Below are 12,627 nucleotides of genomic sequence, written 5' to 3' on the forward strand. Positions count from 1 at the left end.
CTCAACGTACATTATCTGATTTTACAAGATATTTCTGTTTGGAAAATGCATTTAATGTCTTATCATTTAGTACATCTTTGAAGACATTTAATGCATGCAAAAGAAAATGAAAAACATCTCAAGGACTTTAATCAGGGATTTTGTATTAAAGATACATGATGCAATTTCAATTTCTAATTATTCTACATTTCAATATGCAATATGATTCAGGAAATCGATTCGATACAATATAATGTGCAGCCAAACAACACGAGATCTGAAATACTTAAATCTTACTTAATAACACAGAACGTACGATGTAAGATGTTGCTTCTATTCTATTTGATTATTCCATACGTTCTTACTTTTCAGGAATACCGAAAATCCCAGGTTCTTTGTCTTTATAGAAACAATATATACAGAAATGTGGTAACTCAGAGTCTAGTACAGTGTGCTATGGTTTGTGATACTGATGTCGGACTCTGTAGCAGATTTATATATAAGGAAAAACAGTGCCTGTTACACACGGACAAACCTGTGGTATCGTCGACAATTATGCAGACTACAGACAACTGGAGTTTGTTTTTCACCAAACATAAAGGTTTGTTTATGTATGTTCATGTATCGCTACATATACATGTTTGTTTCAAAAACATTATTAATATTGGCCTGAAATAATTTTTTTTTTTTCCCTATTATCCTTGAATAATAAAAATCCTTCAGTTCGGAAAAAATATATATCGCTTTCAAATAGTACGTTGGTTTGTATTTGTAATATTTGTTTCCCGTTTAACACTACTAGCTTTAATCATGCCGTTAATTCTCTCTGTTGAACAGTTTCACTATTTTTTGTTATCCGGGGCCTGTTATGGCTTCTACTATATACGCTATGAGTGTTTTTTATTGCTGTTACCTATTTTTATTCACATCCTTGTTTTTTGGTCTTTTTAGTGGATAGGTGTATCATGGCAAGCGTACCACATCTCAATATTTTTATAGTTAATAAAAAAAAAAAAAGGGCCATCGTAAACATTTATAATAAAAAAAATAATTCCTGTTCTATTTTTCATCTCATCTCCATAATTTTGTTGTATATACAAAAAAAAATGAAAGTGTGTGTTATTTTCGTTTTCTTTGAATTAAAAAAAAACGGCCGATAGCATTGCTTGGACAATTTTTTGCATGGTATGGATGGGGATCACTGTTACATTTCTATGCATTTTGACTCTTTGTTCCTATTTATCAATATGATATTTTTTTTGTTTTCATAATATCATTCTTTTATTTATTTAAAATACCGGTATATATGTATTTCTCACATGAATTACAAATTACATATACATGTATGGTGGTATTGAAATCTTAAAATATATCCCCATGTTTGCCGCCTTCACATTCACGGAATTCTCTTACGTGATCGCATAAATTCACGAATCCTTAACATTTGGTCACTTTTACAACCGATTGAAGGGTTGTTAAGAAATATCACGAGTTATTTACGGTTTATTACGGATGAGTTAATACGATGTATTTACGGCAAAAATTTCCCGGTTTACCAGCTTTTTACGATATCTACAGATTATTACGATATTTACACATTGTTACGATATTCTCGGAAAAATCAATCCGTGGACAATCGTAAGAAGAAATTTGACATGTAAAAAAATTAGCCTCTTCTTTCACTGATCCTTAAGAGTGTCTTCGAGTTGTAGCGATTTGTGACGAGTTATTGACGGATAACAGCGAGTAATTAACAAATGCTTGCAATTGACTACGAGTTGGCGATCCGTAATGACTCTTAAGAATGATCCGTGTATGTGCAGAGGGCATTATAGACTTCACGTTAATTCAGTGAATAACGAGCTTTTATTAAGTATCTTTAAATTCATATGAAACGAGTAATTCATGTTTATATACTAATCCAAGTCTTCTATACACGATTTTTCACATTACATACGAATTCATATCCTATCATCAACTAAAGATATTTCATTCAGTGTAAACTTTGCCTGGAAATTGTTGCCAAATCACGTTTGTAGTAAGTAAAATTGTGGAACGCCGTAACTGTCTTATAGTGTAAATATTTAATGTGTTTTGTCGCTTTGTCTTTACGTTCTGTCATTTCTTCTTTATGTTATGTGTAAGTGCCTTTATTTCCTGACACTGCATCTCTGTGTTATGTCAAATTAATTATTTGTTTTGTCAAACAATTGTATGATATGTCATTGCTATTCTTTGTTATGTGCAAAATGCATTGCATCATGTTGTAACTGCTGCATATTCTGTGAATACCTCTAAACTTTATGATCAACTACCTTTACGTTCTTTCACGTTTCCTCTATGTTGTGTCTATTCTTCCTTTGAGTAAGTCAGTTAATAAACTGCGTCCTGTCACAAATGTGATTGTTATGTTAAATTTTCTAAACGTTTTGTTTTGATACGTCTTTGTTCTATGAAAACCTCATTATATTATATTTTAATGGCTTTATGTTGTGTTTATACATATGTATCTTCTGTGAAATATATAATATATCATGGTATAACTTATGTGAGTGTTGCCAAACAATTGATACTTTCTGTTAAGATTCAAAATGTCATGTGAATCTACTGGAACGTTAAGTGCAAACACGCTTTTCATTTTGTGCAAACACCTATAACGTTATGTGCAAAGGCCTATTACATTATGTGCAAACACATATAACGTTATGTGCAAATACATATGACATTATGTGCAAACACCTGTTACGTTATGTGCAAACACCTATAACGTTATGTGCAAATACCTATTACATTATGTGTAAACACCTATAACGTTATGTGCAAACACCTATTACATTATGTGCAAACACCTATTACATTATGTGCAAACAATGATTACGTTACGTGCAAACACTTATTACGTTAATGGCAATCACCTTCTACGTTATGTGCAAACACCTATTACGTTATGGTAAACGCTTTTTTAACACAGATTAAAACAAAACGCATCAATGATATATACATTTATAGTAATTGAAATGAATGTAATATGTCAAAAACAAAATCCAACTGCATTTCTTTACGGAGAATTTGAACAGAGAATAAATTGATGCTCTCCTTCACGTCCACCAACCGGGTCATTACATTATGTCACTGTAGTTTACATTCATACATGTTTACTTAATATGAGGCAGGCATTAGCTGTGAAAGGGGACGAAGTCTGTATGATTTTTTTTAAATTCAAACATATTTGAACTTCAAAATAAAGTAACGTTTCCGATTTTGGTTCTTTTGTTAGGGATTTTAGTTGTGACGTTATTTAAGTTATGACGTCATATTCAATGTAAACAAAGAAACGCTATCATCAGGTAACGTTTTTTCATATCAAAGAATTATTAAAAATGAAATTGGTATTGTGTTCTTCCTATATTTTACTAGGCTGATAAATATATATTTTTCTCAAAGTATCATGACAAACGAGACCGGAAGAAGGAAGTAGATTTCTGCGCAAATGCGGGAAAATAAAAAAAGTCTGAAAAAAAAGTTAACGATTTTGAGTTCATTAGTAGAATGATTTTTTGCGGTTAATTTTTAATTATTTTTTTTTTATTTTTTTCTACCGTAATAGGGGACTTCGTCCCCTTAATATGAGTCAGCATTACCTGTTAAAGGGGACGTAGTCTGTTTGCATTATTTAATTCAAACATGTTTAAAAAAGAAACGGAAATACCGTAACGCTTCCGATTTTGGTTCTGTTGTTAGGGATTTGAGTTGTGACGTTAGTTCAGTTATGGCGTCATATTTAATGTAAACAAAGAAACGTTGTCATCAGGTAACGTTTTTTTTTTGTTTTTTTTTATATCAAACAATATTTAAAAATGAATTGGTATTACGTTCCTTCCTATATTTTACTAGACTGATAAATATATATTTTATTCAAAGTCTCATGAAAACAAGACCGGAAAAGGGAAGTAGATTTCTGCGCAGATGCGGGGATTTAAAAAAGTCTGAAAAAAAAGTTAACGATTTTGAGTTCATTAGTAGAATGATTTTTTTGCGGTTAAGGTAGATAGGGTGTCTTCCTCCATCTTGGATTTTGAAATACCAGAAAACAAGGTCTAAATCTTTGATGAAATGTGCAAATTTTTAGAACTGGTAGGTAATTCATGAGTAAGAATTTTCATTATAATATATAAAATGCCATGTTTTATCATATGTATGGTTATATTTTACAAAAAAACGAATACTTGTGTTTGATTCAAATTTTTCCCACTTTGCCAAATAAGGGGAGGCAACTCAAATGCAAGGGCAGATAATTCAGATAGTGTTACTTTTACAATAGAATGTGTTAGGAATTTACCAATATTATTATGTAGCAAGAAAACGAGTCCGGTGATCCCCTTTTTTCTTTTTCTTATCTAAAAGCATAATATTGGAGCTATCTACTCATATATTATCTCAAAATTCTATGGTGTAGTTTTCGTTTTATGGTGGAAAATTAGGTTTTCAATGCATAATCTATACAAAATCTGACAGTTTTGCACAACCTGTAGTGTGAAAATAAGTCCTGTGACCCATTCTTTTTATTAATGTTTTTAAACAAGCAGGATATAAACTACATTTTGGCAAATTATTAAAAAATTCTATGGATTATAATTAAGACAACCCCATCTACCTTAATTTTTTTTTAATTTTTTTTAATTTTTCTACCGTAATAGGGGACTTCGTCCCCTTAATATGAGTCAGGTATTACCTATGAAAGGGGACGTAGTGTGAGTGCATTGTTTTTTTTTTTATTTCAAACATGTTTAAAAAAGAAACGGAAATTTAATTTCAGCTGTGGGTCTCCTTGGCATTATTTAAAGGGGGGTCAATTTTCATGGAACATTCTAGAACATAATACATTTATATTGTAACGTTTTAGCGTTTGCGCTGTTCCCACCTTTTCTTAACTCTACCGTTCTTTAACAGGTCATGTTCAGTTTTAGTCACCAAGTTTTCTTTTTAATAATATTCATATATATATAATCATATGCATAAAAACAGATAACCTTCAAATAATTCTGGACGTCAAATGCAACGTAAAAGTTAAAGCATGCACTTACCTGTTTTGTATCTTTCTGATTATTTCCGTGATTTGAAACTTCATTGTTAAGATGATTTTACATGTAACATTATTTCCATATCATGCACATTTATCATTGCTTCGTAGGGATACCTGGTCAATCAATTTTGTACGATTGTTTACATTGAAAGGTCAACTTTGTTATTCCAGTACAATTGCCGTAAAGCAAGTATCAATTGTCGTTAAACGTGTCAAAGACGTAACGTTTCGAGTCTTTTAGAGTCGAAACGTCATTTTCTAGTCGAAATTTAGGTATAAAAGAGCGTGCGTATTGCATTTTTTCAGTTGTGGTTCAACTGGGCATAAGGCAACATCTAGTCAAAAGCCAACTTCCAAACTGCTATAATAAAGCAACTTTAGGAGTCTTTCTGACCTTTTCCATTATATAAACAACGTGACACATTTCAAGGTTAGCTTATTTAAAAAGCTTTTTCAAGTCATTAAAGTCATTATTCTGACTCAATTTCTGTTGACGTAATATACTTAACGACTCGTTACCAGAGTCTTTAATTTAATTACACAATAAAAGACACTATTAAGTTTTAAAGAACTATTAACGGTCTACGTGACCTTCCGGCATATTCACACAATAATTCCATACATATTTTAGGTATAAAAGTTTATACTTTCTAATCCAAATTCTATACGAAAAGGTATTCACAGAAACGTGTAATTTATGTATCCAATAGCAAATAGCTATACAGATCTATTGAAAAGGTCTCTATAGTTTCTCTATACGCGTTCGATTATTACATAGTTTAGGAACACATCATACGTTATTGTAATTCCGCCGATTTTCTAAGTTCGGATATAATAGCTCAAAGCTAGTCATTTTTGTTATATTGCTAAGTATTGATTTTATTTGTATTGTTTAACCAGGAACATCCCTACGATTTGCTTGCTTAATCTTGGTGACTATTAAAATATTAAGTAATCAGTTACATTTGTTGAAGTTAATAACATTATATCTTATAACATCATAAAATATTTGTCTCATAAATTAAATAATTAACTTCAATTGGTATTGCTAATTTTAGCCAAAATTATTTATATATAAAGAAATAATAACTGCGCCTTCAATTCATAAAACATGTACATATACGGTATATGTATATAACCTGTAGCCTATATACCTTTATTCCTCAATATGATTTCAGTATATTGTTAAACATTTTCACAGGGGGGGAGGGTCTCAATGGGAGTTTTTGGGTACAGGTGTGCAGCCTGGAATTAATAAACACCCCCATTCATATATTGAAGTCTTGTGAAATCACCACCCATAAAAAATTTCATGGCAAAAAACAGACTTTGCACATAATGTAATAGGTGTTTGCGCATAACGTAATAGGTGTTTGCACATAACGTTATAGGTGTTTACACATAATGTAATAGGTATTTGCACATAACGTAATAGGCATTTGCACATAACGTACCAGTAGATCTTGAATGTTAACAGAAAGTATCAATTGTTTGGCAAAACGCATATTAGCTATACCATGATATATTATATATTTCACAGAAGATACATATGTATAAACACAACATAAAGCCATTGCAATATAATATAATGAGGTTTTCATAGAACAAAGACGTATCAAAACAAAACGTTTAGAACATTTAACATAACAATCACATTTGAGACAGGACACAGTTAATAACTGACTTACTTAAAGGAAGAATAGACACAGCAAAGAGGAAACGTGAAAGAACGTAAAAGTAGTTGATCCTAAAGTTTAGAGGTATTCACAGAATATACAGTAGTTACAACGTGATGTATTGCATTTTGCACATAACAAAGAATAGCAATGACATATCATACAATTGTTTGACAAAACAAATAATTAATTTGACATAACACAGAGATGCAGTGTCAGGAAATAAAGGCACTTACACATAAAATAAAGACGAAATGACAAGACGTAAAGACAAAACGATAAAACACATTAAATATTTACACTATAAGACAGTTACGGCGTTCCATATAAAATGATTGACATGCAATAGAGCAATGTTTTTTCTTAAGTTTAATTTTAATTTTCTACATGTATCGGTGAATTAGAGTACGGGAAGACAATAACTCATTAGCAGTACATTTCTTAAGGTTATGATAAGTTAAAGGATTTCCTTTTAAAAGAAAATCAATGTACACGTGTACTTTCCCTAGCAATTCAAGTTTATAAAATATATTCAACTTTTTTGTACATTTGAAGTATCATAATGACTTTAAAAGAGAGGCGAAAGAGAAACGTCGAAATTGGAGTTTCGTTGTATCTGTAGATATAATTTTGACACACCACATGGGAACGTAGCGACGATTCTCGTACCTGTAGGCAAATAAAACGAATGTTATTTTTACATGGAGATTTAATCATACTACGCAAAAATAAATCCCAGAAAAAAAGAACCCGTCGTCAATCCGTCTTCTAAACGGGGTGCAAGAAATTTTACCAAAAAAATCTAACACTGCTAGTAGATATTTTACCGTCAATATCTTGCAATATTACCGAATTATTCTTTAATTATAACTTGAGCAATAGTTTATAAAAAAAAACCAGATGTGATGAGGTAGTAAGCATTTATAGGCCACCGTACGGTCTACAACCAATTAGAAAATCCCATACGGTATAGTCGGAAATAAAAGGCTCTGACTTGAAAAATGTGAAACAATTTAAACGAGAAAACTATCTGCCTAATTTACGAAAAACAAATATGACAGACATGAACCTGCGACAACCACTGTTCTACAGGTTTCTCACTTCGGACAGTCACAAACAAAATGTGGCGGGTGTAAACATGTCTATGAGCGCTCAACCTCCCCCTCCACACACCCCTTACCTGGGAAAGTGTTGTAATAGCACAACATAAGAACTAACTGTAAATTATTAGTCAGAACACACCCAACGCATTTAGTGTAAAGATGTAATAAACAGTCTTCGAAACGCATGACCTTGTGCAATGCCAAAGTATAAGTTAAAGAGTTTGTCCTGCTTTGTTCCATAAAAAAGATGCCAACGTAGATACAAGTGTCTTGTTTTAGGGAGGGACAAATCCTACTTTGTAAAAAATAACTCTGATTCAAACAAACAATTCTCTGAAACTTACATTATCAAGATGCTTAATTTCTTGATTGACATCATATTTGTTACGTTTTGAGGACTTGTTGTTCAACAAACAATCGGCATTCCCATGGAAACAAACTGTGTCCCTCTTCTTGCCAAATTGTTCCTTTATTTATACGAGGCTGACTTCATGCAGGAACTTCTTAGGAAGAAAGAAAAGAAATTAGCATTATCCTTTAACTTTACTTTCAACTATATAGATGATCTTCTCTAACTAAATAATTCATGATTTGGTGACTATGTTGAACGAATCTGTCCCATCGAACTTGAGATAAAGGATACAACAGATACAGTTAAGTCTGCCTCATATCTTGACTTACATCTAGAAATTGACAATGAGGGTCAGTTGAAAACAAAACTTTACGACAAAAGAGATGGTTTCAGCTTCCCAATTATGAACTTTCCATTTATATGTAGCAATATTCCAGCAGCGCCTGCATACGGAGTATATATCTCCTATTAAACCAAGAGTTCCAAGTAGTAGCGGATATGTTCGTAATGTCGTTACTTCAATCCCGTCCCCCTTTCTCGAATGTGACCAACCGCATTAGACTTATTTCATTTTGTACTAACATGAGCAACACGACATGCAGGTGCTAAATGTGGAGCAGTAACTGCTTACCCTCCCGGGGCACCTGAGATCACCCTTGGTTTTTGGTGGGGTTCGTGTTGCTCAGTATTTATTATTCTATATTGTGATTTGTGTACTTTTGTTTGTCTGTTGGTCTTTTTCGTTTTATGCTATGGCGTTATCAGTTTATTTTCGACTTGTGAGTTGGAATGTTCCTCTGGTATCTTTCGCCTCTCTTTTAATTGTATCGACAGGATGTAGAATCACGAGTTATCATAACTATACATATATAGCGTTATAGATTTAGTTATGTTAAAATCATTCAAAATCAAAATCAATGTTAGCCACAATAAAACAATAATTTTCTACTGTGTTGTAACTTGAGCAATAATTTATGTTTTCATTTACGTTTGGTTAAATGTGGTTATCAATATCGTAACAAACCCAGGAAATATATGCGTCAAAAATTGTATACCGCAATCAGATGGACAAACGTATTGGAATTCCAAGGTGCGAGATTTTTCTTTAATTAAAATAAGGTAACATTAAAAAGTTTCTAAATTTACACAAAACGATATTTTTTAAGTTGTAGTATAATAGTTTTACATTTACTGATTATCTTTTTGATCTGCATGAGATTATGTTGAAGACACCTAAATGACATTTAATGGAAGACATCATGACATGAGTTGTTGGCTGTAAAGATGGTTTTGAGTCACAGATGACAACATTTTTGTTACAGTCCTGTCTTTTTATTTGTTCTCGTTTATGACTGTCAACTTAATTAAATTACAATGTTCTTTTAAAATGCATAGGAATTACACGAAATCTTTATGAAAATATTTTCAGAATGTAACCTTCCTGGATATGATTATGATATTTCTTCTAGAACATGCTTAAAGTTTAATTCCACACAGCTAAATTGGTATGATGCGAGACAACAATGTATTGATGAAGGAGGAGATCTTGTAACTGTAGACACAGTAGAAAAATTGAATTTTCACAACACAAGTTTGAAAAATTGTAAGTCGTTATTTTACCAAATATCACACATCTATAAAGAATATACATACACGAGTCGAGAATATTTCGAACTTTGAAAGCAATAAGAAAGCATAGATAGTTTTGTAATCAAACCAATGTGCTGAATTCATTGCGGGAGCTGGTAAATTGGATGAATTGAAATTTTATTTTCTTTTATCATTTTCATTTGTTTTACATTCCAAGTTGTTGTCTTTGTTTATAAGTATCATAAGAATTGACACTGTTTTTGATAGCAATCACAAGCAGATAAAGTGATGACTTGGTTAATTTTGCTTTATCTATATCTGACTTGAGTGACAAGTAGGCGGACCATATTCGTTCAATATACATTTACGGCACATGATTATCAATTTAATCGTACAAATAAGGAAATCGTATGTTTTTCCTACTACTGTACATGTAAATTCAGAAATTATTACGATGTTTTTATTATTGCAATAAATGCGAACTTTTTACTATTTTCTCAATATCGCAAAATTTAAAATCGTAATTTAGTCTAAAGTCACAAAATTCCAATAATTAATGCTCGCAATAATAATTCTGAATTTACAGTTACTGTAATGAATCTAAGTTTTCTTATACGTTGTTTCTATGAATTTTACATAATTTCCAATCTAAGCATTTTAAAGTATTATAGTAGCTAAACAATTGGATTGTTTTATCTAAATTTAGGTTCCACGTCGCAGTTTTATTGGATCGGACTGATAAATGGCACATGGACATCAGGAGAGTTATTTCAGGATATCTATGGTCTTGGACCTACCGATATCCGTATTTTACCGATTTTTCCTAGAATCTGTGGCCGACTCAGGTTCTCTACAGGGACTGGTTATCTGATGTATAATACAAACTGTGATTTCGTGAAAGAATTTGTGTGTGAGCTTAACATTTCCATTTGACTTTCTGGCAATATAAAAATATTTATATAACCATTTCATTTTTTCCAGAAATAGAAATGTTTTTAAATTATCTTTCAAATTGAAAGTTATTCCATAACATATTGCTTTTTTTTTTTTTTTTTTTTTTTTTTTTTGCTTGATGACAAAATGATAAGTATGTAGTTAAGGTGGTACTTAACACTACAGGGAGATAACTCTGTAAAATCAGCAGAACGTTTTAATGACGTAGTGTTCATTAGGGAATATCAAGCTTCTCAATGATCAAAATAAGTGTTTGTCAAACTGCTATATAACCAGTGTAATTTTTTTGATAAAACGGTTGGTTTAATTTTTTGAAATTTTTATATTTTTGTCAAAGGGTCAAAGTAAATACTTTGTCAAAATTTTAAGAAAATTAAACGAGCCAAGTTAATTTTAGTTAAAGTGATAGGTACCACCTTAAGGTGTTAAATTTCACAAAGACAATGCCAGTTTATCAAACAACATCTTATCAAAGTTTCACAGGGTCCAATAAGCAATTTTACTATAAATAGAAAAAAATCAGATGTTGTATACTATTGCACTAAAAATGTATGTACACAAAAAGATCTTTGGATTGTGGTAAGTATCAATGTCTGAATCGATCTGACCCTTTGTTTTAAACTGAAGAGTTATGATCAGGTATTCTAAAGAAGCAGGTTTATTACTGGAAAAAATGTTGTTAATATTTCAAAAAGTGGTTTCCTAGTACAAATTTCAAAAACGCAATGTAACAATGTTTGCATGGACACTAATTAAATCATGCATGTTCAGAGGGATGGAAGATCCAGTTCTTCATCTGTTATTGAAATTCCCCATGAACTTAAAATAGACGTATTTTTGTTCATAATTTCGTTAGTGATGTGAATTGACACTACTCCATTCTGGTATCTCGCAGTTAATGCACTGTGATAAACAAACACAACTGAAGGTTTGAGGCCTTGATTTCAGAGGTAAAAAATAAATCTTGTCAAAATGCTACATGTATCTGTACACATAAAACGGTTTATTAAATCAAATGAATATAATTAATTTCTTTCTAAACATTCAGTATTCTTTAACATAAAACATTCAATTAAATAATGACTGTCTGGGGTATTTGTTTATTAGATTAAACAATTAAAAAACAAATTCAAAGATAACTGTACTGATTCTTTCAGTGTGTAATGGATTATCATATGAAATTGATCCGTTAATCACATAATAAATGTCGGGGTTTATCAGGATCATGCAAGGTTCTAGACATTTCACCACGAATTATTTGTTTGTTCTGTGTATAACAAAAAGTAAAAATGATTTAGATTTTTGTTGAAATATTTATATATATTTGTCCCTGTACACTTTATTTTTATTTAGTTGTGTCATGTTTATAAATTTCCGGTTTTTTTTTTTTTTTTTGTTGTTGGCTGCCACGCATGCGCAATGATTTGATGTTTGTCTTTTTACGTCCTGAAAAATGTGTGTAAAAGATGACAAAAGTCGATACATTAACATATATAATTATACGACTAATACACAAAAATTCAACATCAACAGCACATGGTACTTCCTTATGTCGAAAAAATCCATATCTACCACTTTTTTAGCAAACCCTTCTACATTTTGGTGGCTAAATACAAAATAGTTATTCCCAAATACAACACACACCAGGTATAACGGAATTAAAAAGAACGAGAAAGAAAACATATTAACAATCAGACGAGCAGGAGACTGTTACAAAGATAAATTCAAGCATGGATACACAGATCAGTGCATGGGTAAAGCACGGTTTCGTTCATTATTTGGAACATAAAACAGCCACGTAGTTTCTTTTAAAAGAAAAGGCAACAAACATCCAGAAATTAAAAAAAAAGGACAATCTTATTACAAAACAAATAATTGTTCTGAACAAAC

General features: G+C 31.3%; 1 long non-coding RNA gene across 1 annotated transcript; it reads left to right on the top strand.

Moving 5' to 3' along the window:
* The first annotated feature begins 300 nt into the window (after window positions 1-300).
* On the top strand, window positions 301-10,826 carry LOC143042058 (uncharacterized). Its single transcript, XR_012967879.1, has 3 exons — window positions 301-580; window positions 9,623-9,796; window positions 10,490-10,826. It is a non-coding gene; the product is annotated as an uncharacterized LOC143042058 (long non-coding RNA).
* Window positions 10,827-12,627: the final 1,801 nt, after the last annotated feature.

This window comes from Mytilus galloprovincialis, chromosome 1 (genome assembly GCF_965363235.1).
Source record: "Mytilus galloprovincialis chromosome 1, xbMytGall1.hap1.1, whole genome shotgun sequence".
Classification (NCBI taxonomy): domain Eukaryota; kingdom Metazoa; phylum Mollusca; class Bivalvia; order Mytilida; family Mytilidae; genus Mytilus; species Mytilus galloprovincialis.